The 27,985-nt window shown below is 38.3% G+C and overlaps 1 long non-coding RNA gene across 1 annotated transcript in view; it reads right to left on the bottom strand.

The window, feature by feature from the left end:
- Positions 1-554: 554 nt before the first annotated feature.
- The window catches only part of LOC133217604 (uncharacterized), a 190,612-nt gene continuing 163,181 nt past the window's right edge, over positions 555-27,985 (bottom strand). Inside the window, exon 3 of the long non-coding RNA XR_009726904.1 lies at positions 555-700. This is a non-coding gene — a long non-coding RNA (uncharacterized LOC133217604). The remainder of the gene's footprint in view (positions 701-27,985) is intronic.

Here is a 27,985-nt window from a genome sequence, read left to right as displayed (position 1 = left end):
CAGTTTAGTAACTAAGGTATAACACAAATCACTACTGCTGCCACCAATAATAGTAATGATAAAGGAAATAACAAGGGAAGAGAATACAACACCCCATCACCAGGCGACCGATAACTTGCCCCCCCAGCCCGACCAAGCACCCACCTATACCTCCTCCAACCCTGCAGTCCCTTCTAGCCCCTTCCGGGCCACCCCAGTTACATCCTGGGCATGACGTGCTGTGGTATGGAATACCTCTTTGGTCAGTTTGGGTCAGGTGTCCTGTCTCTGCTTCCTCCCGGCTCCCCCTCCTCCCTGGCAGAGCATGAGGCTCACAAAGTCCTTGGCCAAACCAAAACATCATTGTTTTTCAACTCTGTTCCCAGCTGAAAGTCAAAACACAGCACTGCACCAGCTACCAAGAAACAGAAAAATGACTGCTACTGCTAAACCCAGGATATTATCCACTCCTTATTCCATACCATTCATGTCATGCTCAGATCCCACATTTTCAATATACCATCACTCTTATCTAAGTGCACTCTCATCGTAATGCATGGACCAGTCCTTATAAAGCTGCTGAGTCCATCTGGTCCATGATGCCCAGCTCCATCCCTTGTAACAGTCTTTCAGAGCACAAGAGGCTGTGTGCAGTGCTCACACTTGTGAATAACCTGGGCAAGTGTCCATTGCTAAGTCCACCCCTCGATCATGAGTCCATCTCTATGTTACATCTCTGCTCTGATGGCCTTAAGGGTCATGGGCCCACCAGGCTCAAAATAATTCACTGTCCTTCCATCTCCAATGTTTCCAAAGCACTGGAGGGGCCCAGTGGACTAGATACTTGCCCATACTGTCCCACATGCCCTGCCACTCATGACTCTCCAGCCTTGGGGAAAACCTCTTGGTCCTCCCATATTGTTGTCTAACCCCAGACAAGACCCAAACCCGACTCTGCTTAAATTTTGGGATCAGACACAATGGTGGTGGGTAAAACACACTCTGCATGTGTGCCAACATAGTGAACACCATCACAATCAGCAGGCAGGTCCCAAGGGTACCCAAATGCCATCCAAAACCTTCAGAACTCTCAAGCGATGCTGCTGTACTTGTCACTGGGGCTGGTGTAGCTGCTGTGCTTGCCGGCTCTCCCACCACCAGCTTCTCTTTTCCTGAGTCCAGCTCTTCCTCCTCTGCCTTGCTGGGAAATGCTGCGGGGTCTCCTGCGTCCTCCTGGGGCTCGGCGGGCGGCTTCCGGGGAATGCTCTCGGCCGTCGCGGGGCTGGGCTCGGCCGCGGGGCTCGGCTCCTCCGCCGCCTTCTCCGCTCCTCCGCCGCCTCCTCCCGCTCCTCGACCGCCCCGACCTCCTCCACCGGCAGCCGTCCCCCCGCGGCCTCCCGTCCCGCTCCCGCTTGGTCCCCGGGGCCGCTCTCCCGGGCCGCTTCAGCAGCCGCCGGCTCCCGGGGCCGCACCCCCTCGGCTTCCCAGAGCCTCACGCAGACGGAGGCGAGGGCGAGGGCCAGGACGGTGAGGAGCAGCCGGACGGCCAGGGACCAGTCCACGGCCACGTCCGTCCCGTCCTGCTGCTGGAGCCCGCCCGTATTACAAGTGATTGCCATAAAGTACAGTGAGACAGGAACCTTAGCCCAAGCCCCACACTTGATAAACACTAACACAGCAAATACCGGCTCTAAGTAAATTACAACATTCTGAAGCTGTGAGATCAAGAGGAACAACTCTGAGATCCAATAAATCAGCATTGTGACGGTCAGATCTGTCGTTATCTCAACCCCTTCGTGCCCCACGTTGGGCGCCAAAAGAACTGTCTTGGTTTGATCCCAGACAGACAGCTTTTACTCACTCCCCCCCCACTTCTTGCCCTCCCCCTACTCTCGGAGGGACGGAGAGGAGAATCAAAATAATGCAACTCCCATGGGCTGAGATAAGAACAGTTTAGTAACTAAAGTATAACACAAATCACTACTGCTACCACCAATAATAGTAATGATAAAGGAAATAACAAGGGAGGAGAATACAACACCCCATCACCAGGCGACTGATAAATTCCCCCCCCCCAGCCTGACCAAGCACCGACCGATACCTCCTCCAACTCTACAGTCTCTTCTAGCCCCTTCTGGGCCACTCCCAGTTACCTCCTGTGCATGACGTGCTGTGGTATGGAATACCTCTTTGGTCAGTTTGGGTTAGGTGTCCTGTCTCTGCTCCCTCCCGGCTCCCCCTCCTCCCTGGCAGAGCATGAGGCTCACAAAGTCCTTGGCCAAACCAAAACATCATTGTTTTTCAACTCTGTTCCCAGCTGAAAGTCAAAACACAGCACTGCACCAGCTACCAAGAAAGAGAAAAATGACTGCCACTGCTAAACCCAGGACAGAGCTAAAATTCATTCAGTCAAGATTCATTAGAGTTACTTATTCTCTGTATATATTCAGGTACAGTAAAAGTAGAGTATTGTTTCAGTTTTATTGTATTACCTTGTTTTAAATTTATTTCAGTTTCTATTTATGACAAAAATGGTCCAGATCTTAGTTACTTATTGCTGAATCTGGTCACTATGCTCTCACTGTTAATGATTAAAAAAAACAAACACTTTATTTATTATTAAAATAATTTCTAAAATGAAAGTAGAGGAGAAAACGTACTGTTTTCTGAATGAATTCCTATTTTTTTTTTCATAGATCAAGATGAATGTAATCCAGAATGTTGTCTACATACACTAATTACCATCAAGGAGACAAAACACAAGAGACTACTATCAGACTTGTGTACAGCGGCGCACACCAGTATCTATACTAAAGCAGTACAGAAAGGTCGCAGTAACTCTGCACTGTATGCCTGCAGGACACAGGAACTGCTTCTTGTATTTTACCTACCATCAGGATTTAAAATTAGAAGGTTGAATTAAAGATGGTAATTCTTAGAAAAGTCACACAAAGCTTAATTTCCTATTTTTGGTCTTTTACACCTACAATATTGGAGAACAGGTCTAATTACACTTCATTTTTAGCAAATCTGAGTGAAGAAAAGAAGAAAGAAAGAAGTTCTTTTAAACTCTGAAAGTTTCTTTACTACATACCTGCAGCTGTAATATCATTATATATAGTAACATATAATAAACAAGAAACAAGCTGGAAAAAAATCCTTAATAATAAACTTGCATACTTTATGCAAAGTAAAAGGACACTTTTATGAAAATGCTAAATTGATATTTTGTGAAGGAGTGTACTTACTAAAATCAGCTCAGTGTCTTGTTTAGTCTCTGTGGTATCTGGGGAAGTTTTCAGGATGAAAAAATGATTTAAAAAATCTGGGTGATTCATAAGTTTGTGAGTTTTTCCATGTCTTTCTTAAGGCTTAGTAGACTGCACAGTTGAACAGCAGACATAGTGCACAAACCTACTTCCTTTTTTTAAGACTCTTATGAAAAAGTTCTTGAAACAGGTCCCTAAACAACTCTGCTACCAAGTAAAACAAGGCCAGAGATTGTTCTGGCTTTCTCACAACCTGACTGTACCCACAATTATGAGGAACTAGTTTGGGTCTCTCCTGAGCCTCATGTAATGGTCTTATGGCATAGTTGCAATTTTTTTTTTTATGTTTTAATTTCCTTTTTTAAGATCCATAAAACCTGAAATGATGTAAATGTGGGAATCATATAATCTGAGCATGATTTCATAATTTAATTGATTTTTAGGTTCCTCCTCTGGGATGTTGCATTCTTATGCATAGGGGAGTACTGGAAAGAGCAAAAATGTACTGCTAAAGGACCATGGCTTGGTGAAGTTGCCTAACATGGTGCAGTTTCATACTCACTGCTTGTTAGGATGATATGCTGCACTTTCCTAAACTGTACTTCACAGAATCGCAGAAATCCGTAGGTTGGAAGTGAACCTCTTGAGATACGGTCTAGTCCAAACACACTGCTCAAGCAGGGTCAGAAAGAGCAGATTATCCAGGACTATATCTAGTCATGTTTTGCATAACTCCAAGGACTGGCAGTCTAAAACTTCTCTGGGCAACTTGTGCCAATGTTTGACCACCCCCAAAATTAAAAATAAAATAAAATATATAAAAATTAAATGTTTTCTTGTGTTCAGGTGGAATTTCCTTCATTTTTAATTTGTGCTTATTGCTGCTTTTTCCTCAGTGAGAAAACTCTGGATCCATCTTCTTTGCACCACCCCTTCAGGTGTTAATATCTCCTGACAAGTCTTCTTTTCTCTTGGACAAACAGTCCCAGCTCTCAGCCTTTCCTTATGAGACATGCTCCCAGCATCATGGCCCTTTGATGGAATTGCTCCCTGGTCCCGGGGAGCCTGGAACTGGATGCAGTAATCCAGAGGTGCTGTGATTCCTCTTCTGAGTAGAGAGACACCCTCAAACTGCTGGTCATGCTCTTCCTAATGCAGCACAATGTGCTGCTGGCTGCCTTTACCAAGAGAACACTTTGCTGGCTCATAGTCAACTTTTTGCCAACCAGTACTCGCAGTGATTTCTTTGCAACCTTGCAAAGAATGGATCTGCCTCTAGCATGTGCTGGTGCCCAGGTCTTCCTTAAAATGTCCAGGTATTCCCCAATTGCAAGATTTTTCACTTCCACTTGTTGGACTTCATGAGCTTGCTGTCAGTCCATTTCTCCAGCCTTTCATCGTCCCTCCAAAACACAGCATAAATATTTTGTCTATCAGCCACTCCTTCCTGTTTTCAGTCTGTCTCCCCAAAATGCTAGACCAAAACTATGCCAAGAAATAAGGTAATAGTGAAGCAATATGCATGATCAGATGCTTATGTCTTGAATTCACTCTCCAGCCATCCCTGCCTAATGAAGGTACTGATTTATTTTTCCCTGTTAAGAAATAATCACAGTGTATAGCTTATAAGCTACTCCACTGTGCAGTAGAATTTCTTAAAGCTGTAGTACACATACCTAGAGTACACATCTTTTTAACCAGTCAACAGAACACTGAGTTTTGTCTCCCCATCCTCCAACCAATTGCCTTGATACCACCCAGTTCTATTTTATATTGTTAAAACAACACTAGAGTACTATTTATCCTGTGTGCTAAAGAGTCAGCGTCTACTATGACTGACCCCAAAAGTTCCAGTCAATCCCCAATGATTTTAATAAAACCAACTGGTAAATAACACTGATTTTTAACAGTAGTCAGCTAACAAGGGAATGTGGAACAAGTGCTTACAACTGCAAACTTGACAATGAAAGATTGATCAGAAGCAAATGCAAAATTAACCTAGAGATAACAGTGACAGTATTATGCAAATGAACTTTATTTTCAGTTTAAGCTTGTGAGGTTAAATAACTGATGTACACATTTTTTTATTTGACATCCAGATAGATGTTTTTCCAAATTAACAGGGTACTTTCATGTCCAATTATCTAAATTGTAGCTAGAATTATTTGCAATAGCAAAAAGGCTATCTTAAAATGGCCAGACTAAAACACATTCTACAAATTAAATATCAAAATCAATATCTAACAATGCAATATTTTTTGCTTGATAAAAGTCTGTGTTACATACAAAGCTTCAAAGGAGCTCACAAAATTTGGTTTCCTCTGACTGCTGAGTACTTCTGTACTTCTCTATGCATAATGAAGATGAATACCCACACAAAATTAACCAGTAGACACAGAATTAAACACTAGAAGGGAAGCCCCCCTTTGGCTGAGATTAATAATGGACCATAAGTATTCCAATAAGTCAAGAAATGAGCTCGCCTGATGATTTAAGTGCAGTAAGTTGGATATCTCCACTTGCATGAGTTCAAAAGCCAGGAAGGCACTGATTTATTTTTCCCTGTTAAGAAATAGTCATAGCATATAGTCTAGCTGATATTCCATTGTACAGATAAATAGGAAAAAATATCTAATATGACAGGTTAAGAGAAGAAGGGTAATTACACTGAAGCGCGAGACTGGAGAGCACATGAGAAATGACTAGCCCACGCCTTTGAAGCAAATGATATGAAACAATCTGCAAGGGATAGTGCCACCCTGTCATGGAAGTAAGCTTGACTCTGATTCATAAACCATGTAGGTATCAGTTTTATGCTACAATTGCTTGATTAATTTAGATTTATTTATTATACAGGAAGAAAGAACAGAATCAAGCAATAAAAAGTAATAAAAACACAGAACCTCCAGTGCCTTATGCTTTGCACAAACTGATAAGGTGAACATGCCATGAAACTGTGACAGTCGCATGTTGAAAGCAGTTATTTATGGCACACAGTTGTAGAAATGTGATTCATATTCTGAGCAAGATTTTGATACAGTAAATCCCTTCCTTTGTGAGTAATACTGAATCATTGGTTTTAAGCACTCCTATATACAAAATTTTGCACCGCCAGCACATCATTGTTCTGCATGCTGAAATGAAATGTTAAAATACACTAAAATACAAAGATGATTGTAATAGTTGAAAGACTGAAATTTCATTAACAAAACATAAAATGAACCCTAACATTTTTTAATGACATTGAAGTATTGGAATAAGAGAGGTTTGCACAGTTTTAAAGGAAGCTTCATATGAGAGTTTTCTGCGTAAATTAGTACTTACAGCATGAGGGAATCTACATGTGATGTTATATTAGAAAGTGCTTTGGATAAAGCTGTCAACTACAGTGCTATGGTATCAAAGAGAGCATTGAAAATATGCCCAGCCCAAAATGTTGAATTCTCCACTGTGATGAATAAAACTTCACATAATGTATGGGATTTTGTAAATACACAGAAAGGTACAAAACCTAGCTCAGGCACATTAACTGGACAAGCAGAAAGAAACATATCAAAACCAAATGGACAATGAAAGGCAAATGAAAAATGTGGTCAGAAGAGCAAGAGAAAAATATTTTAAATATCCTTCAAAATGTGTTTTTTCTTCTTTTTATGAAAAGAGAACATATCTCTGACAAAAGCTATATAAAGAACATTACATTGTTTTGGTTGGCTTGAAGTGCCATGCTGTAGAAGGGACTGCTCTTTACTTATGAAAATGCAGCAGCCATTCTGAGAGCTGCTTACTGACAAGCACTCAGCGTTGTGTTCCACTGACATGGTGTTCTTCCATCTCACTCAGGTAAAATTGGAAACACATGAATATTTCTGAACAAAGTGTATATCAATTTTTTTCCTTTTTCCCACTTTGGATTTGTTCACAGTTGTATTGTAAAATTATGGGAAATGTCATTGAATTTTTTTGTAACAGCTTCGTAAATAATAATTCAAAACTTTCACAGACTTGTATCAAAATTTTCACTTTGTTGTACTGTTGTGTATTTGGGGTCCTCAAGAGCTGATTTATGTGCTGTGATTTTGCTGCAGCAAATGCATTTGAAATACTTCAGCACATGAAGCATTCCACTTTGGCCACAGAGTTAGCATTTCGAGTTATGGCTGCCTCTGAAAAATACACTGAATGTTTAGAGGAGTATTAAATAAACAAACAGTATTTTTGTGTGTGTGTCAATAGACAAACAACATATATAGGTTTACATTTCTAATGAGCAGCTTTAGATAGTCAAAACAATAGTACGGTTGCAGGGATGGTCTAAAGATTGTTACATACAGGTAAAATGGAGACTATACACCTTTTATTAAACAGCTACACTATATGGAGGAACACAGGTGAGCTTTCAGGTGACTTTCATAGCTTTGCCAGGTCATCATTCTGGTTAATTTACCAGAAACACTGGTGCTTTTGTGGCCGTACTGATAGTGGCAATACCGCTGAATCTTAACAATTATTCACAGAGACATTTTATTTTCATTTGTTCATGTACAGTAAAAACACAACAGATTTCATTTACTTTATTTTGCTGAACAACAAGATGGGAATGTTTAGCCAGACCTTATATGACTTTTAATTCTAACAAAAGACTGTCCAGAAGTTTTTGTATTTCTGCCACAGGGTATGAAAAGAAACTGTAGTACTTCAATTGGTTCAATAGGTTGTTGGAGGACAGTCGACAGAATAGTTTTTCCTTTATAGTCTGAGTTTACAGTGTACCTGACATATAATACTCAGCAAGAATAAACAGGTGTAATTGCCAGTGCTACTTATCCCTAAGCAGAATATTTTTATGTGCAGAAGTTGGGACTGTACCACTCTATGTCTTTCTGCTATGAAAGTGTATAACCTTATATTCTCAATTTGTCCTTAAAAATGTGCATTAGTACTTGAATGCACTCATGATCAGGAATAGATTGTTTTTCCCACAGTGATGCCTGCATGTACAGTTAAGAGTGATACAAAAAAGACTAGCATCTGGAAGTTTCTTCAAACATGCACATGGGAGGTTAGTGTCATGCTACCCTGCTTTTTTTTTTTTTTTTTAATTAGTTGTATTCACTTTTAAGTTGGAGCACACCTTTTGTTCTATAACTTAGAAGTCACCAGAAACTATTGAAACCACCAGGCTTTACAGTTCTTATAGGTTTAGTAATTACAGATATTTAGACCCCCTGTGCCTCTGTGGCCTTGCGATGCTAGATTTTTCAATAGAGAGCAGGAAGACAAAACCTCATCCTTTTATACTTAGTGAGTTAACTTTTCTGCTTTCCATGCTATGTCTGGTCGAACACAATTAAAAGATGCAGAGTTGAACAACCAAGTGAAAATGGAGAACATCAGTCTAGGTCAGAATACTACCCTATGCAATTCAGTTTCAAAGGACATCTATAAGTAGCCATTAAAATTCTAACATCCAAGTCTTAGACAAAATTTAAAGAGGGGAGCAAATGACCAAACATTAATCAGGTCTCTTGACAAAGGTTACAGGAATAGAAAGTGATAATAACTCATCCTTGCTATGGTTTCACTCATGGCCTACTGAGGTTACTGAGCTGTATGTCATCCTAAAGTGCATGGGTAGGGACTGAACCTTTTTTTTTTCTTTTCTAATAGCTCTTCAAGTTTTGGTAGTTTTAACTATATCTTTGTTTTCACAGTTTGTGCCTTGCTGTCTTAGAGCTTCCAATATGAATTGACAGAAAAAAGGTATTTAGTTGTCATATTAGCTGAAGCCCCTAAACTAAACCTTATTTTTTCATAGGTCTTGTAACAGACTGAATTTATTGTTGCATGAGCTTAAACTAGGCAAGTGTCTTACTGTAATCACTCTTTAATAGCTCGTAGAGAAGGATCTGTGAAAAAAATGTAGACAAAGTACAGCACACATACAATTATTCATGTTTACTTGTCTTAAGGGGGCAGCAGCAGCACACTGTGTACCTCGAGAGCTACATTACTCTGCCTGTGGACAATGGAGCTAAATGGGATCTTGGTGATGTTTGTTATATCAGGTCTTTATGAAAATAAAGTCCAGTGTTTAAGCCTGATAGTGCTCATTTTTCGACATTTCTTAGAGGCATAAACAATTTAATATCACATGAAGTCTTTGGTACCTGTCACTGTAGTTTACCTGGACAAGTATAAGGCTGTTGCTGTGAGCAGCAGCCACGTAAGAGTGTTTTCACAAGCATAACTCATCTGGAATTGCTTTCTGCAGTCATTACCAAGGCCTATGTGGCATAATATGGAAATAATAGAATGCAAATTTACTCCAGCACCACTCTTTAAAAGCCACAAGGTTTCTGTATTTTGACATATTAAATTCTAAATCTTCAACACAGTTGATCTAGTATGTTCTGAATCACTCGTACATTCTCCTGAAGAATGAATGATATTTACTAACCCTTTGCTTGCTTTCTGAAGCTGGTATCTGAACATCTGAATGAGTTAACAGTTGTGCCTCAGGTTTCTTTATTGATGTATCTTCTCAACTCCATATTTCATCTATGCATCAAGTCACAAATGCCTATTTCTACCCATGTAAAAGATTATGAATCAATGAAATTCAGATAAAATATGTTGAATGTATTTATGGGAGAATAAGTGTTTTACTTAGTGTTACAAAAGCAGTTCTGTAAGTGGCTTTGTATGCAAAATCTTCAGATGTGTTTAAATGTACATACCTGTTACTTGATAAAGTTTTTGCCTTTTGTTTTTATTTTTTAATGTGGATAATACGCCTTTAAAAACAATTCCCTAAAACAAAAGCTGTTTCTCCAAGTACAGTATATGTAACAATAGCAATGTTTATACTGCAAGAGACTACAAAATTCTTCTGAATAATTTCTAGAAATTAGGCTGGGCAATAATGGAACGTATGAAATGTCAAGGTGACAGAATGGGGCTGTGCAAAGAATGCACTCCCTCAAATAAAAAAAAGCCTTGCAGACACCTGATCGAAACAATAAAGCATATGAAATTGTCCAGGAGAATGCCAGGACACCTGAGATATGCACAGAGGAAGGAAGACGTAACAGTAAAATAAATACGTCTCTCTTTTACTTTAGAAGTTTTGACAGTCTATGTTATAGGGGATGTCAAAGAGTCTAGGGGGAAACGGTCAACTTCAAGAAGGTCACAGAGTTAAAGTGCCTACCATGCCTATTCAGCACGGTGGCATTTATCAAAGCACATGGTGTTCTCCTACAGCAAACAAAGCCTTCATGGGCATCAGGAGAAATCTGGATTTTTATTTTTTTTTTGTTTCCTGCAGGCTCCCGCTTTTTGGTGCCAGGAAGGGCATCTGCAGAAGCTGGCTACTAAAGCTGGCAAACCATGGGAAGTGCCAAGGAGAGTGATTTATCTCCTTCTAACCCATTTACAATAGATCTGTGCCCAAATGTTTGTCGTAAAAAGTTCAGTATAATGAAATGTTTACATTTTTTAATAGCTTTTGTTAAAAGAAGAAAAATTGCAGATCCAAACTGAGACCTGTAAGAATCAAGAATACAAAACCACAGTGAATCATACCTTTTTCTTCACCAAAGTACTATTCAATTAATTTTTTTGAAAATCCAAACATCATTGGCTGCAGTTTAGTTTCAGCGTTTTTTTCTTTCTAGAACATGATGGCAATAATATAAAATATTTTCTACTTTCTTCCCTATTATTAGTTTTACTTTAAATAATAGCCAATGCAACAACGTAATAGTGTGGTTTAATTTGGGATAGTTTGACTTCTTACTTATAAGCAGCTTTTCAGGAATGCTCAATACATGTGCTATGGTTATTTCATAATTTATCACTCTGGAGGCTTTAGCTTTATGTATTAGGAATAAATCTATGACAAAAGTTTGAGGGTAAGAACTTTCATTACATTAACAGGATGGAAGCTAATACACACAGGCTTTCAGGGTCTAATTATACTACCCCTCCTCTGATTTTTACCAGATGTTGAATTTGATACACTATCAGTAGAGTGGGATATTCTATGGAGACCAGGATAAAATTTGTAAGATCTTAAACTTGTCCAAAGAAATCTGTAAATCACCATAAACGGTGGGAATAATAAACCAAATAATATTTTCTCAAGGACATTTCCTGTCATATGGATTGTGAGGCCAAGCGGCTTCAGCCATACAAACAGTAGTGTATCAGGATTCTGCTTTTCACCCAGATAAAATCCATATACCTGTGGAACAGCTCCTGTTTCTGAACAGTTAATGAAGGTGCTGTCATGTTTTCCTTCCCTTCCGCCCAAGCCCTGTGTAAGCAAACATACAATCTCTGAGGAATGTGGATTTATTCAGTGGCTCTCCACTGAAAGAAAATATTGAAATACATCTTAAAGGGTCAAAAAGCTTGGCAATTTCTGTTTCACTAACAATTTTTGTTATGTTAGGAAGACACTTCTTAAAAAGAAATAGTTACTCCTCTGTTCATCTGTTTTCATGACAGAGAAGGGTACTGAAATGCAAATGCAAAGCTGTAACATCAGAAGGACAAAAAAAAAAAAATTGAATTATACAGACAGACAAGATGCATTTTTTGCTTTTTCATAGAAGCAAAACTGTACATGCTGAGAGGAAAGTGAGCTGGTTTCCCCTCTACAATCTAAAAGTGTGAAAAGGCAATATGAAACTGACAGTAAATTCATGTTGTACTAGCAACAGAGACTGTTCACTAGAACTTGCATGGTTATCTTTCAAATCACAAATGAGGAAAAATACACAGTGATTTTTGCCTGTGAACTCCAAAACAATCATCAGACAGGGAGAGAGAGCACAGCTCAGCATCTGGCTCATCATTGCAACTCAGTGACTGTTTTAGGAACATCATCCAATAATTTGATTACACCCATCTCAAAATTTTTTTATGTTGACAGTAATTTTACTAGTATTCTGCCTATAATGTGTATAATTCAAGATAAAGTCACTATCTATAATTGAAAAGGACACATTCTTCATAATGCAATGTATGGAATAATAGAAAAAGAAAGACATTACCTAAAAAAGAAACAGAAGAACTTCAGTTAGGTAAACTTACATCAGATGTTTGACATCTGTCAAAAGCAAATTAAAACATCAAGAAAGATAGAAACAAAGGTCTTGGTAAAAGTTTTGAGGTTGGAAAGCTGTGTCATACATTACAAAGTATTGCAACTCTTACTGCAAAATTCATGGTAAAGATTGTATATCTACCACAAAGTAAGATAGCTGTCTATCTACAATAATATCTAGGATAATTACCAGAGCAAGAAAAAGTACATACTTCAATAGTTCATTATCAAAACTATTATGATCAACGGGGGAATTCAGGAGATTGCATACTCTAAAAATAAGTTCTACAGCTACCAGATGTGGTGCCTCAAAAGAAGCATGTTGTCCATGTGCTTCACAAGTGGTCTACACATGTGCGAGACTTGATCTATTTGGGATGTCTGTGCATGTGCAGAAATAATTCTGCATAGTCTGTGTAGGTGTGTGGTACTTCCAAGAAACTTTGAATCTATTTGGGTGGTGATACCAACCATCAGCTTATCAGAGACAGGTCCAATTTTTAAGTCCTCCCAGCAGACCTACAGCTCTCCAAGCTCACTTCACTTGTACTACTTTCTGCAAGCACAGATATTTCCCTTTGGAAGAAAGAAAGCAGAAGAAAACAATCCTTTACAAAAAGTATATGTCTACATGAGGAGTATGAGAAATAGAGAATATTTCTTCCTATTTCATTGTATCAGATTAAGCTGGACCCCTAATGTGATCTTTCTTTTTGTCTCTAATACTCTCATAGTAAATAGCAGTAAAGTAGGTATCTTGCTTTGAATGGCAAAAGTTAATTCTGTTTGCATGCTTAGAATAGTTTAAACTACACTATGCATATCCAAAGATACTGCTGCAAGAAATGTGTACACAGTTTTCACTGATAAAGGGTGTGTATGACAGATATATTAAGGAAACAATGCGAGTTACTTATCTAAGTCACTTTAGTTTAGAATGCCATGTTTGTTTCTTATTGAAATGTTCTTGAATACATCTTTCTGATGAGCAATACATCTTCAGAAAACAATAATCAACTTCAACTCATAATGTTTTACCTCATTCCATTGACAAAAAAAGCTATTCAATGCCATCAGATTTATAGGAAACACAAAGACTTAGATATGTGAGTGTTGTTCTGGAGACTGTTTTCTGTTCATCTAGAGCTCTTTCTGATAGCTGACATTTCATTTAAGGTCAACTTTTTCATAAGTGGCCACCACTTTTTAATTTTGTGGACTCCTTATTTAGGCCCAAGTCTGAAATTTCAAGGGGGTCTGAGTGACTGCAGCAGCTGATGTCAGTAGTATAGTGCTCTGATGGTGTAAGGTAGCATATAATAATATGAAGTGCCCAAAGGCTAGCCTTTGTGCTGTGTTCAAATACACCACCAACAGCTGTGTAAATGCAGCAGTATAATTATAGATGTGTCTATACTCATGCTGAAAGCTGCTCCTGTACACCCCAAAATGGCCTTCAGCAGTATTTCATGGAAGGCAGGCAAATCGTGGAGACTGGTTCACAAAAAGACTTAAGGCAAAGCACTATGTATATGATATGCAAGCACTCTATGATATGCATAGATCCCAGCTATAGTTTTCCTGGATTGGGCAGTGTGCCAATGTCATAGTTGAGCCTGATTGCTCCAAGGTTAAACAATGTAGGTATAGTCTGCATGTACAACAGGAAGCATGCCAAGAGCTGTGAAGGTAAATTAATTAATACTTCTTATATTTTCTCTAATTAATAATACCTGCACTCATGTACTTTAGTGAGGGATTTTATAGAAAAACTATTTAGGAAACTGATATAACACAGTAGTTATGCCAAGGGCCATATGGAATGAAGACGATAAAATGAATCATTGCAATAAGGGTTCATTAAGTGAACACTGAACACTGAATACTGAATGAGGCAAGGAAAAATATTATGTTATTATGAAAATAAAGATTGTATTGTTGTGTATTTACACATGGATGCTATTAATTTTTCTGCAACAGCTGCCAGCTATTGTCCACCATGACCACATCTAAAAGGGTTATTTTGAGTTAACTTGGAGGGTGAAACTGTACTCTACAATGTACCTGGAAAATCATTTTTTGCAAATAAAAATGTAATTAGGATACAAAAATCTTCCTGCACTCTTCCCATTTTATAATAACATATTCTTTGTGGATTTAAAGATCAAGAGCCCACCAGTGCCAGTGGGAGAAATCCTGGAGGTGACCATAAGATCTGAGTGTTAGAGATCACTGAATACTTAGGCAAGCTAAATAAGACTTTTGGTTTCCCTCTGTCTGTACAAGTTTGCTCTGTAGTGCAAAGCAAATGTTTGGTAACTTTAGAAACCCAGCTCTAAAACTCTGCATAGATTTTTACTGCATCCAAGCTTCATGTCGGGAACTACCATACCACCTTTTCAGCTTGTTTGGCCTTTGTCATCTCCTCTCTGCTAACACTGTGACAAGCAGGTTAACTCCACATTAGAATTTCTTGTGCAGACTAAGTTAATTTTAGATGGTTCCCTGAACCAAAATTTCAAGGTCCACCAGCCAATTAAATCAAGGGTTGGATTGAGAAGGATTGTTCTCTGTTCACTATGACAAATATCCTTGCCTTAAGAGTGACAGTAAGAAATACAAAATGTCTTCGACCTCCATCCTCTGTCAAACTGATTATGCAAATTTTTGTCTTTTAGTAAGATGCTTTCCCTCTGAAAACCAGATCATACTCTAACCAGATAGTGATATTTGATTGACCTATAAATCTATTAAAGTAAGTGTCACTCAGGATTATCTGGAGGTTAATTAGAGAAGTACATCCAGAGACTTTTTGTTGTTGTTCATAATGAAAGAAACTTTCCTAAGGGGTTAAATCCATTAGGTTCAAGATCATATTTCCATTCTGCCCTGGAAATAGCCCTGACTTTTCACACTCTGAGGTAAATATTTTTTAATTCAGGAATGTAAACAATTAAATGAAGTTATAAATAACAACTTGCTGCCTAACTGATCCAGATTTTCATTTGTATGGTTTGGTACAGCCAATTTCAGAATAATTCGATTAACGTAGTCACTGGTGAGTTATGGTTTTATTTGTTGTGACTGATAAAGATACTGAGCTAAAAGTAAATATGCATTGGACATATTTTATTGATTGGAGAGATCATTTGTATTTTGGAAAAATTTCAACAAACCACACTTCACTTGTATGAACTAGAGAATAGAAATTTGCCTTTCCTGCTTTTCTGTCAACTAGTATCAATTTCTAAAAGCAAATTTTGTTACTTCAGTTGCACTGATGTAAATTTAAGCTGAAGTCATTCCACTTTCTGCAAATTTTTACCATGTAACCAGGAGGCATTTTTTTTTTTTTAGATAGATGGCACAAATGCAAAACTTGTAGTATATCAAAATGCAATATCAGTACTACTATTACTCCAGTTGCTTCTGAACATTTCAGGAGCTACAACCTTCAATTCAGTATTGCTTTGTCGTTCACTGGAATACTTACAGGCCTCGATCCTGCCACTAATTTAGTGATAAAGTTCTCCTTTCAGACCCTATAAAATTATTGAGGAAGTCCGTATCAGAAGTGTATGCCTGGCACATTTGTATATTCAGATCTTTCAGTACACTCACTAAGACCATCAGTTCACTGATGAAGATGAGGAGATAAAGGTGACATGGTACTTACACTGCCAAAAAGTTCAAACTTATTTTTCCACAAACTTTTTTTCAAAATAAAATATCTCATGTTACTGCCAGCATAAAGACACTTGAATTTGAAATAATACTTTAAAAGTCTGCAAGTTTTGCTTTGATGAAAACAACATATATTACTGAAAATCAAACTTAATAACTCAGCAGTATTCTTGCTATTTTTGCCTTTTGAGAAACAGTGTCTTGATCCAATTATTTTAGCAGTTTCTAGAAAATAACATGTAGAAAACTAAAGCATGCATAAATTGTACAAAACATCTGCACGCATGAAGTTAACGCAAACTGGAAAACAAGAATTTAAGAAATACATTCCACTTGTAATGCCAGTGTTAGCAATGATGATTTCCTTCAGGATGTCCTAAACAATGGCTAGCTCAGTCACATATACACAGCCCCTAATAATATTTTGTATGAAAGTTGTACATTCAGATACATCCTTTGCTGCTTATTTGAGGTTCATAACTACTGCCAATATGTTTAACTGAATGATTTTGAGTTGTTCTCACATAAAAGAGCTACACTAATTTAAGAAGTTCTCCTCTCCTGAAGTCTTTAGTGAGATCGGAAAGCCTTCTGTAAATTGCATGAACATCTCGTGGGTTGTGCTTTATATTTCTGGCACACCCTCAAGCAATTTAATTCCGTAAAGCAGGAAATATAAGAAATTAAGTTTGCACTTTTTGTATGCTCTCTCTAAGTACACTACAACTTTCAGGAGGTTTTATTATTCAGAAAGAATCTACTAAAATTTCATGCAGCTATGTTTCATTGTTATGCTATATTTTAGAATCATAGCATCATAGAATAGTTAAGGTTGAAAAGGACCTTAAGATAATCCAATTCCAACACCCCTGCCATGGGCAGGGACACCATGTCACCCAAGGCTGTGTCCAACCTGGCCTTGAACACTGCCAGGGATGAAGCATTCACAACTTGCCAGGGATGAAGCATTCACAACTTACCAGGGCAACCCATTCCAATGCCTCACCACCCTTGCAGTAAAGAACTTCTGCCTTATATCCAATCTAAACTTTCCTATATTAATCAGTTACCCCCTGTCCTATCGCTACAGTCCCTAATGAAGAGTCCCTGTGCAGCATCCTTATAGGCCCCCTTCAGATACTGGAAGGCTGCTATGAGGTCTCCACTCTTTTCCAGGCTGAACAGCCCTGACTTTCTCAGCCTATCTTCATATGGGAGGTGCTCCAGTCCCCTATCATCCTCGTGGCCCTCCTCTGGACTTGTTCCAACAGTTCCATGGCCTTTTTATGTTGAGGATACCAGAACTGCACACAGTACTCCAGGTGAGGTCTCACAAGAGCATAGTAGAGGGGCAGGATCACCTCCTTTGACCTGCTGGTCATGTTCCTTTTGATGCATCCCAGGATACTGTTGGCTTTCTGGGCTGCAAGTGCACACTGAAGTTGGCTCATGTTCATTTTCTCATCAACCAACACCCCCCGTTCCATCTGCACAGGGCTGCTCTGTATCTCTTTTCCACCCAAACTGTAGCTGTGCCTGAGATTGCTCCGTCCCAGGTGTAGCACCTTGCACTTGGCATGGTTAAACTTCATGAGGTTGGCGTCAGCCCACCTCACAAGTATGTCAAGGTACCTCTGGATGGCATTTCTTCCCTCCAGCATATCAACCGAACCACACAAACTTGCTGAGGGCGCACTCAATTCCACTGTCCATATCACCAACACAGATGTGGAATAAGACTGGTCCCAACACTGATCCCTGAGGGACACCACTTGTTACCAGTCTCCAGCTGGACAGCTCTGTGTGTGCGGCCATCCAGCCAGTTCTTTATTCACCAAGTGGTTCTCCTATCAAATTGATATTTTTCTAATTTAGAGACAAGGATGTCATGTGGGACAGTGTCAAATGCTTTGCACAGATGGAGGTAGATGACGTTAGGTGCTCTACCCCTGTCCATCAGTTCCGTAGACCCATCATAGAAGACCACCAAATTGGTCAGGCAGGATTTCCCCTTAGTGAGCCCACGATGGGCATCACCAAGCACCTTGTTTTTTTCCATGTGCCTTAGTGTGCCTTCCAGGAGAATCTGCTGCATTTTGCCAGGCACAGAGGTGAGACTGACTGGTCTGTAATTCCCTGGGTCATCCATTTTCCCCTTCTTGAAAATAGGGGTTATTTTACCATTTCTCCAGTCGTCGGGAACTTCACCTGGCTGCCATGGTTATAAATTAGTGATCCTTCCACAGGAATTTAAATTCCACAGGGATTTGAAAACTATTTATGACACCCATATCTTTGGTTATTTCTGATGTGATCACAGAATGGTTGAGTCTGGAAGGGACCTCTGGAGGTCATCTGGCCCAACCATGGCTCAAGCAGGGCTATCCATAGCCGGGTCTGCAGGACCATGTCCAGAAGGCTTTTCAGTATCTTCAAGGATGGAGATTTCACCACCTGTCTGTGCAACCTGTACCAGAGCTATGTCACCCCCACAGTGAAAAAGTGTTTCCTGATGTTCAGGTAGAGAGTCCTGTGTTACAGTTCATGCCCACCACATCTAGTTCTATCACTGAGCAGCGCTGGAAAGACCCTGACTCCATTTTCTTTGCACTCTCCTTTCTGGTATTTATATACTTCAATAAATTCTCCCTATGTCAGCTCCTACAGCTGAACAGTCACAACTTTCTCAGCCTTTCCTCTTAAGAGTCATCTTTGTAATCATCTTTGTAATCTTTCACTGGACTCTCTCCAGTGTGTCCATGCCTGTCTCGTGCTGGGGAATCCAGTACTGGACCCATTACTCCATGTGTGGCCTCACCAGTGCTGAGTAAAGAGTAAGGATCACCTCCCTCTAACTGCTGGCATTACTCCTCCCAGTGCAGTGCTGGACATTATCAGCCTTCTTTACTGCAAGGGTACATTTATGGCTCATGTGAGCAGTCATGTGAATCACATTTTTACTATAATGAGTAATTTGCTGAAGAGGAAGAAGAAAATTAAAGAGATTTCTAGAGGATTGACTAAGATCATTTATGTTAAGAAACACCACATGAAACCAGCATGAAAACAACTTAGAAACTCTCATGTGTGAATTTTCTTGGAGAATAAAAATCACTGTTATGTTTTGCAATTTACAGTTTCTGAAAAACTACTGAAAATAATTTTGGAGTTGTCACAGAAAACCAGTCACTTTTGTGAATAATAAGGCTTGCAAATAGTCATTTAGGACTTTCTTTCCTACCCCTCATCAACAACCTCTTCCTGCTGATAGCCATCAATTCCATGAAAAGAAAACTTATTCTTTTTTAGAGTGAATGAATAGCAAGGAAAAAAAAATAAGTCTGCATTACACAAGACAACTTAATGGGTGCAGTGGAAATGGAAAGCCTGACATCACTCAAGGCGGGGGGGGGGGGGGGAAAGAATAGAAAAAGAAAAATGCAACCCTTCATTTTCCTCCTTTACTTTACACTTACCAACAAGACTGAAATCTCACTGGGAGCTGCCTGTAAATCTGAGCTATGCATCCTGCTGCCTGACTGTACCCAATCCAGTCCCATCCCTGGAGCAGTGAGTAAATTTGTGTCCAACTTTTATGCTCTGTGTTGAGTCAAGAATCACCTTGTCAGCTCTTTAAGCTCCTCATCCACCCCAAACTGAAAAAAAAAAAAAAAAATACATTACTTACTCTGTCCAAACCTTAGATACTGAGAACAGGCAGCCAGGCTAGAGACCACTTTCTTTCTTGTCCATGATGCTTAAATCTCAGGTACAGCTTGATGCACAAAGTTGTGGGTCTTCAGGTCTTGGCCTCTCAGTTCCTGCCCCTCTCAGGGGCCTTTGCTGATACCCTTAGGTCACCTCCAACAGTCCCTGCCCCACCACACATCAATGTTTCTTCAGCACTCAGAAAGGAAAAGAGATGTTTCAGCAAGAGATACCTGTCTGCTTTTAACTAAGTAAGTGGTTTGGTGCAACAAACTCCAGTGTTTGAGCCAAAGAGAGATTAAAATTTAAAGGAGTCAGGGGCTAAAACTTATATAACTGCCTTACAGTAAAGTTGAGCTGTTATATTTCAGAATTAGCTACACAAAATTAAAACTGGATATTATATATATTAAAAATATTGCATACACTATTTAAAATAAAATGTTAACAGTGGTGATACAAATTATATCTTTTTTATTAGCATTGATGCCCAAATTTTAATTAGCTTTGGCACCCACAGTTTCAAAAGTAAGATTGATACTTATGTAAAATTACATTATAGGAAAAAACGATATTTAAGATGTTCTCATAATGATATATCAATTTTCCATTTTCAGAACTGGAAATTGAAAGAACACACATTTAAAATTTCTCTGAATGAGAACTAAATTTTTCGAAAACCTCAAAAAAAGAAAAAAAGAGCTGTTTATTGAGAATCAGATCTATACCAACAAATGCCTGTGTGCAAGCATGCACACATGTGCATATTTGTGGCAAGTAAAACAGTAAGGAAAAGCTATGTGCCTCTAAGTTAAGGCTTAGTTTTCATGCCAGTAAGATTAAATCTTCCATTTGTCGTTTCATGATGAAAAGTGGATACAGTGTGCCAGTGGTGTCCAAACTGCTTTCCACCAGAGAAAATACATTTCTACAAGGGGTTTGTGTGATATATTTAGCTAGAAAGATTTTATTTCTTGGCATATGTGTGTTCATCAAAGTCTTTCTTTTGTTATTCCCTGTGAAAATGTGCCACACCTATTTTCCATGGAAAGCAGAAATTCATGTATAATTCTATAATTAAGAACATTTAAGAACATGAGAAAATTAAGAACATAAAATTTATAATAATTTTGACCTAGGAAAATTAACTGATAGCTGGTTAGCTAAATGGATGCATATATACATATATGTGTATGTATATCTACATATACAAACAAACATTTATAGCTATATAAAAATGTTTGGATGTGTAGACCTATATCTACTAGAATATCTCAATGAAACACAAGAGAAAAAGAAGAGCTACTTGCTGATTGTTTTTAATACTTTGCCATTGAATTTCACTGGTTTTAGTCCTTCGGTGCTGTCAGTAAAACGGCCATGCAGATGAAGGGATGTGCTTTGGGAAGTAGCCCTACTTTGCTGCTGTGGATGCTTTAATAGTGGCTCACATTGCATGGGTATACTTACCCTAGGGCAGTCCTAAGTAGGAACATTTAGTTCCCTGAACCATTTTTAACCACAAATACCTTTTCAGTGGAGACCAGTCTAATCTCCTAACTCATTTCTTTCAAGGATTCTACAGGTTTTAAACACCTGTTCTCTTTGATGTAAGGTCTGTTTCAGTTAACCCTGATTGTAATGTTCAGTTTTATTACTAGCTTCTCTGTGGACCCTATTAAATTAATATTTCACTACCTCACAAACTCCAAAGACCATATTCTTACAATATGAATTTGAAAATAGCTTTAATGTTGTGGGCACAAATTTAAGGCGTAGTTTAAGTAATTCAGTCAAAGTCATGTACGAGAAATGTGTTGAAGGCATATTGTGCTCTACCACCTGTCATTATTCAGTGTCTTCTGGTGAGTCATAGTGGCCTGGATCCGGAAATCAAAAGACTTATTCAGGTATTTAAAATTGTGCACAAGATGAAGTACATTGCCAGATCAAAGGCTCAATGTGCTTACCAAGTTATGGACAGAATAATAGGGGTGCTAGGTCTGGGTCAAGGAGAAATGAAAATCTTCATGACAAGATGGGATATGTGTGATGCGAGTGTGATATGGCAATTGATCCTAAATCAATCTGTTTTTATTTTTTTCGTGAAGCTACAATTTTAGGTATACATATACTATAACACCCTGAAGGAAAAACTGCAGTTTACTGTGCAATTTGTATCCCCCACATAAGTGGTATAAATCTGTATATTTTTCTCTTGGTAAGTAGAGGTGATTAGATTTGTAGAAAGGAAAGAATTTATTCATCTTAATTGTTGCAAGTAAGTGTTAGAGACTGGTGCAAGCAACATAGAAATTATCAGAAACCATACTGTTGCAGAAAATAGTATTCAGAAGTAGATGTTGATGCACAGTCCATCACAGTGGTGATGAGAAAGCTTCAGAATGTAAAAAAAAAAAGACCCAAACCTACTTTTCCAGTTTTGCCAGCTTCATGGTCATGGGAATTTCTTTCCTGACCTCAACACAATGAGATATTGCTAGGGTTAGAGAAATGCAAGATACAAGCTTTGTAATGCATTTTGGTAAATTGCTTTTGTTTGAAAGTCAAATAAGTGCACAGAAGTGAAATCCTGTTTTCCAAAAATCTCTAGAAAGTGCTGCTGAAACCTATTTGAATCTCTTTGAACTTGATTGAAAATAAAATAAACACAAAGATAAGGAAGGGAAAGATGCCAGATTTTCAACTACTTTAAATTGGAATATTTGATATATTCCAAACTGTACAAATATTATTTGTGCAAATACCATTTAGTGTATTTTCTCTCTTATGGCATGCAGACTACTGTTTTGCATAGCCTAGGATTGGAAGAAGACAGTATTGATCTCAGTGAAATGACTTTTTAAAGTTAATTGCAAACTGAAGCATTTTTCTTCAAGATAATTATGATAATAATAATAGCTAATTAAAATAATGTGCCAGCTTAGACTCACAAATGCTGTAAGTCAATATTAAAGAAAAATAAGTAGCATTTCAAATACGTAGATCAGTTGCTAAAAGGATGTTTTGGTGCTGAGATATCCATTAAAAAAATAAAATCATAAATTCCATAATGTTTGGTGGTATTGGACTTATGAATGTTTGTCACAAGTGTTATTTTGTGTATTTCCCTGACTAGCAATGAAAAAAGGAAAATGATTGTTAAGAATAAACAAGTAAAACTATTTGCTGGCAGCTCAGAAGCTCAAGTTGAAGGACTGTAGTTTACATAGTTTGTTGATTAATTACTATCAAGCCAACAAACTTGAATGACAGGTGCAAGATACCCTTTCTTTTTTATTTTTATTTTCTTCTACTTTGTTTCTTAAAAAAAACAACAAAAAATGTATTAAAATACCTTTGGCAAGATAAGCAATGCAATGAAATGAGACTACAGCAACTAAGAAATATTTTTCTTATCCTGATTCTTTTAGCGAAATCAGGTTAACATTTGGAGCTGAAGTCAACCAAGACAGACAGTGTCTGAGCACTACTGCTGAGACTAAAGGGTCACAGCTCTAAAGAAAATCTGTTACTCTACAGATTAAGATAGCTAAGAATTTATAGGGATTTTGTCAGATCAAATTTACCTATGAGTTTAAGTTAAATAAAAATCTCACATATAATGGAAATAAAAATATTACCTTTTAAAATCCCTTAACGGAAATATTCTCTTGCAGTCTTCAACATGAGAGTCAATATTATGTGAAGACATTAAAACATAAATACCAAATGAATGATGAAATTGGACAGTTTAAGGAAATTTTCTCCCAGAGATCTTAATATAGAACAATACCTGCATGTAGGTTACAGCTACTATATCCTCACCTAAGCGGTATGAATTTATCATTAAAAAGAGACTACTTATAGAGAGATCCTGAGATGGGATTAGGATCCGATTCTGCTCACCTATACATAATGTATACTTTTGATAACATTTATATGGTATTCATGATTTGGCAAAGTGTGTTTCAAAACTGTTCCACTATTTTGAAGCAATTACAGAGAAGTTTCATTATATTAGCAATATAAATAAATATTGCCTTATTGAAAGGCTCGTAAGGGGTTATTCAGTTGAATTGCTGTCTGCAAAATATGGCATATTGACTTAGTGTAATTTTACAGAGACAAGGCAACATACATATGTTGATGTATTTGTCAAATGCTTCAGTAGAGACAACCAAAGGTGTGGAAGGTTTAGAGCATGGAGATGAATACACAGAAAAATAGCAAGAAATAGTGCAAGACAAAGCCTTTTTTTTATTATTATTATTATTGTTGGCACATTTGTGGCTCTTTTTTAATATTTCCACACACAAATCAGACACATTTCAACCTAGGATTTCCAATATATGCATGCAAAATGAGTAAAAAAGTGCACAAGCATCTTCAAAAACTGAATCTTCTCATATATACACACACTTCTCCTAGGAAGACAGTCTGAGAGAATTGGGCTTGTTCAGCCTGTAACAGAGAAAGCTCCAGCAGACATTAAAGCAGCTTCCAGTGCCTAAAGGGGAGATGGATTCTGGAGGAATGGGGAGGGAATCTGGAGGGGGACATTTTACGAGGGCATGTAGTGACAGGACAAAGGGGAATGGTTTTAACCTGACAGAAGGGAGATTTAAATGAGACATTATGGCGAAGCTCATCACTGTCAAGGTAGTTAGGCACTTGAACAGGTTACCCAGAGAAGCTGTGGCTGCCCCATCCCTGGCAGTGTTCAAGATGAGGTTAGATGGGGCTTTGGGCAACCTCCTCTAGTGGAACATGTCCCCACCTGTGGCAGGGAGTTGAAACTGGATGACTTTTAAGGTCCCTTCCAATCCAAATCATCCCACGATCTTAAATATCTGACTCTGGAAATCTGAGCTTAAATTAGCATAAATAAGATCTGTATTATGTCTGAATTCTACACTGTCATTCTGTGTGAAGAAAATGGCATATGAAAATGTGAACTTCTTTTTATAATGTGTATTAAAGCTTTAAGAATTCACATCTCACATTAGAATAATCAGGTAGAAATATTTTTTTTGCGTCTGTGCATAAATCATGAAATTATATACTTGTGCATGTAAATAACAGGTAGGACTCAAATGACAAACACAACATTCATCTGCCCCTTTCATTTTCATATCTGTACTTTTTACCAAATTTGGGGAGAAAAATGACATACTTAATCACTCAAGCACTATCTTCTAATACCAGTCAATACTGCAACAAGTGCAGAATGTATATAGTTAGACATATTTCATTCCTGAATACTGATGAATTTTCCTCATCTGCTGCCAACATCGCCCAATTTGGTATATCTTGCCTGCTGATAAAATCTCACTAGGTTGGTGAAGAGCTGTCATTTTATGTTAGTGGGACTTTTCAAGTGTTGAATTTTAAAGCACCTGATGTTTAAACAGCAACATATGCTGAAATGTTGATGGAATCATACTGAAAATTTAATGCATATGTTTTTCAGGCAGAAATCAAAGTCCTAAACAAAGTAACAAAATCATATAGCACATATTCAAGCCAGTCTCTTCACTGTTCCACAATGATTTGACCATTGTTTTCATTCTTTCTTAATCAGAAATACCTAACTTCTGATTTAAATATTTGCAGAAAACCTTTGATTCAGTTGTAGAAATTAATGCTGCTTTCTTTATCACAAATTGTCTGAACCTTCTTAAATTCAATTCTCTAGGATTTTTTTTAATTAAAAAGATTACATTTGTTGGGAAAATTATTTTAAGTATGCGTTAACCCTCCTGGTCAAACAGAAAGAAAGAAGATTGAGACAAGGTGCAGAATAGCCAACAGAGTTGTGACAAGTGCTTGTCTTCACTATCTGTTTAGTTTTGTGCGGTGTGAATTGCCCCATCTTGGCCCCATTTTAAAGTGTCCCAGGGTTCACCAGGCCTGCCCACACAGTATCAGAAGTGGAGTAACTTGTAGCAAGCTTGCAATCCCAACAATCTATGTAGAATAACAAAGCAGGTTTTTTTTATCTCTAAGTTGTTACCTCTCTTCCCTGCTTTAGCAATTCTTCACCTTTCTTGAGTACTCCTCCTGGCTTATGCCTGCAAGATTTAGAAACTGTAGGCTCCAAAGCAATGCAGATAAGGTGAAAGTTTAGCCAGTTAATTTTTCTTTTTTTCAGTCTCTAGTCTATCCTAGGTAAGACACCTCAAGTAAGCTGCAGGGCCAGCTTAAGCTGCTTAGTGACAAACAGGAAATATGACATCATTGCTGATTTCATGCCAAACATTTATCTGCAATTTCTTGTATTTTTTTAAAGTCACTGATAGCACCAGATTGGCCACAGAATGAGAATTCCAGCAGCCTGGGAAGGAATCTGGTAGAAAAAAAGATGAAAGGCAAAGCCATCCACACATAGTGAAATCATAGAATCAGAGAATGAATTATAAATGGTTTGGGTTGGAAGGGACCTTAAAGACCATCTAGTTCCAACCCCCTGATAAGTGCCCCTTTCCAAAACTCTTTTTCTATGGAGCCAGGTGCCATTGCTTTGCCTTTCCCTTTTCTTCTCCTTCTTCCTTTCCGGTAGTTTCCCTTTATTTTTTTGTCCACAAAACCAGTCCATCTGCTGCTTCCAGAATACCGTCTGGCCCTGTGGCTGTCATTTGTGGCATCTGATGCTAAAATTCTTTTCCAAGTCAGTAGCCTTATTCCCTATCTGAAAAAGTCCCTTTGTATGCAGCATCCTTTCAGTATCCTGCTTCGGGAAACTGGTTACCATGCAGTTTACCAGCTTCCTCCAAAAGATGCCCAAAGCACTGCTTCAGAAAACTTATAATACATAAAAGCAAGAATCCATGTGAAAATCCTTCCTAGAGGGCTGCTTCAGTTCTCCTTCTTTTTTTTTCCTACACTTTCATGCCCCCTAATCTCCCCACTCCACTGAACACACATATATGAAAGGGGTACAATCTTATTTTCTTCCTTAGGCTCATTATTTACAGTCTCTGGGCCTGACCTTGATATGTCTTTAGACCTATCAAAGGCTCTCCACAAGGATAAGTATCACTGCTTCTGCCCCTGCATCTTCCTTCTTCTAGTGGTTTCTTAGCCTGAGAATGCTTCTCTCCTGGGGAAGGCTAGAAATACCTATCTATAGAGGAAGCAGTTATCCCCTTCATCTAGGAACATCATTAACATGTATGTACATGGCTTCCTTCCATGCCTAGAGGTATATGTATTAAAGCTGGCTCCTTCTTCCAGAAATCGTGCACTTTTTTAACTTGCCAAAAGAAATGTACAGATATCCACTATAAAACTTTTAAGAATGTGAATTGCCAGGAAACAGGTACTTGCCTAGGATTCAGACTGATCAGCCAGTCTGTACACCATCACATGAGTCTGGGGACTGTCTTCTCTACAGGGAGATTGCCAGAACTGAGAAAAAAATTTACAGACAAGGTCTAATTAGTTAGGGTCCACAAGTAAAAATGTCCCTGACTACTGAGGCAAGTTCATTTGGGTATAGTCCTGCCACAAGTGATTGAAAGACAATTTGCTCTTTCTTGGGCAATCTGGAAGTTGTGAAAGCCCACACAGAATCCAAACACATCTACAGGCTTCCTCCTCCCAGCTCTGGTCAAGGATGGATTGCTGTGAGAAAGGTACGGAACACAATGTAGGTTTTGCTCACCGTTAGGATCAAATCAGAAATGAAGACTGTTGCTTTAGGACTGAGATGATGTACATTAAGCAAAAGGATTGTTACTGTCTCTTGTAAAGTTCAAGGGCGCAAATCCAGACCATAGGTTTCTACTGATGGAGCTATAAAATGCATCCAGTATTAGAGCCTGTGAATGAAGATATGACATCCTACCAGTGTAAAAACACATACGGCTGCATATATATGTACAGATGCACATTATACATGTAATTTATACTTTGATATGTTCTCATGTGCACATACATGTAGACACATGCACACACAAACACCCATTTCTTACTTGTAGTTAATATATTATTTCATTATTTCAAGGAACATAATTCTCCTAGTAATTTTGAAGTCTGTTCATTTTTGGATATTTTTGTTCTCTGATAATACCTGTGCAGATATCATTGACACTGAGCTACAATTTACTGTCATGAACAGTGCCCTTTCTTCAAGACTATAAATTCTAAGACTATAAGACTTTCTTAAAGACTATAAATTCTAAAACATTTTTACTTTCTTGCTGCTTCTGTATCAGGATTAATATCA

This window comes from Neopsephotus bourkii, unplaced genomic scaffold (genome assembly GCF_033783945.1).
Source record: "Neopsephotus bourkii isolate Nb327-2 ecotype Australia unplaced genomic scaffold, CSIRO-AGI_Nbou_v1 NB_1140, whole genome shotgun sequence".
NCBI lineage: Eukaryota > Metazoa > Chordata > Aves > Psittaciformes > Psittacidae > Neopsephotus > Neopsephotus bourkii.
This window is presented reverse-complemented; position numbering and strand designations above follow the sequence as displayed.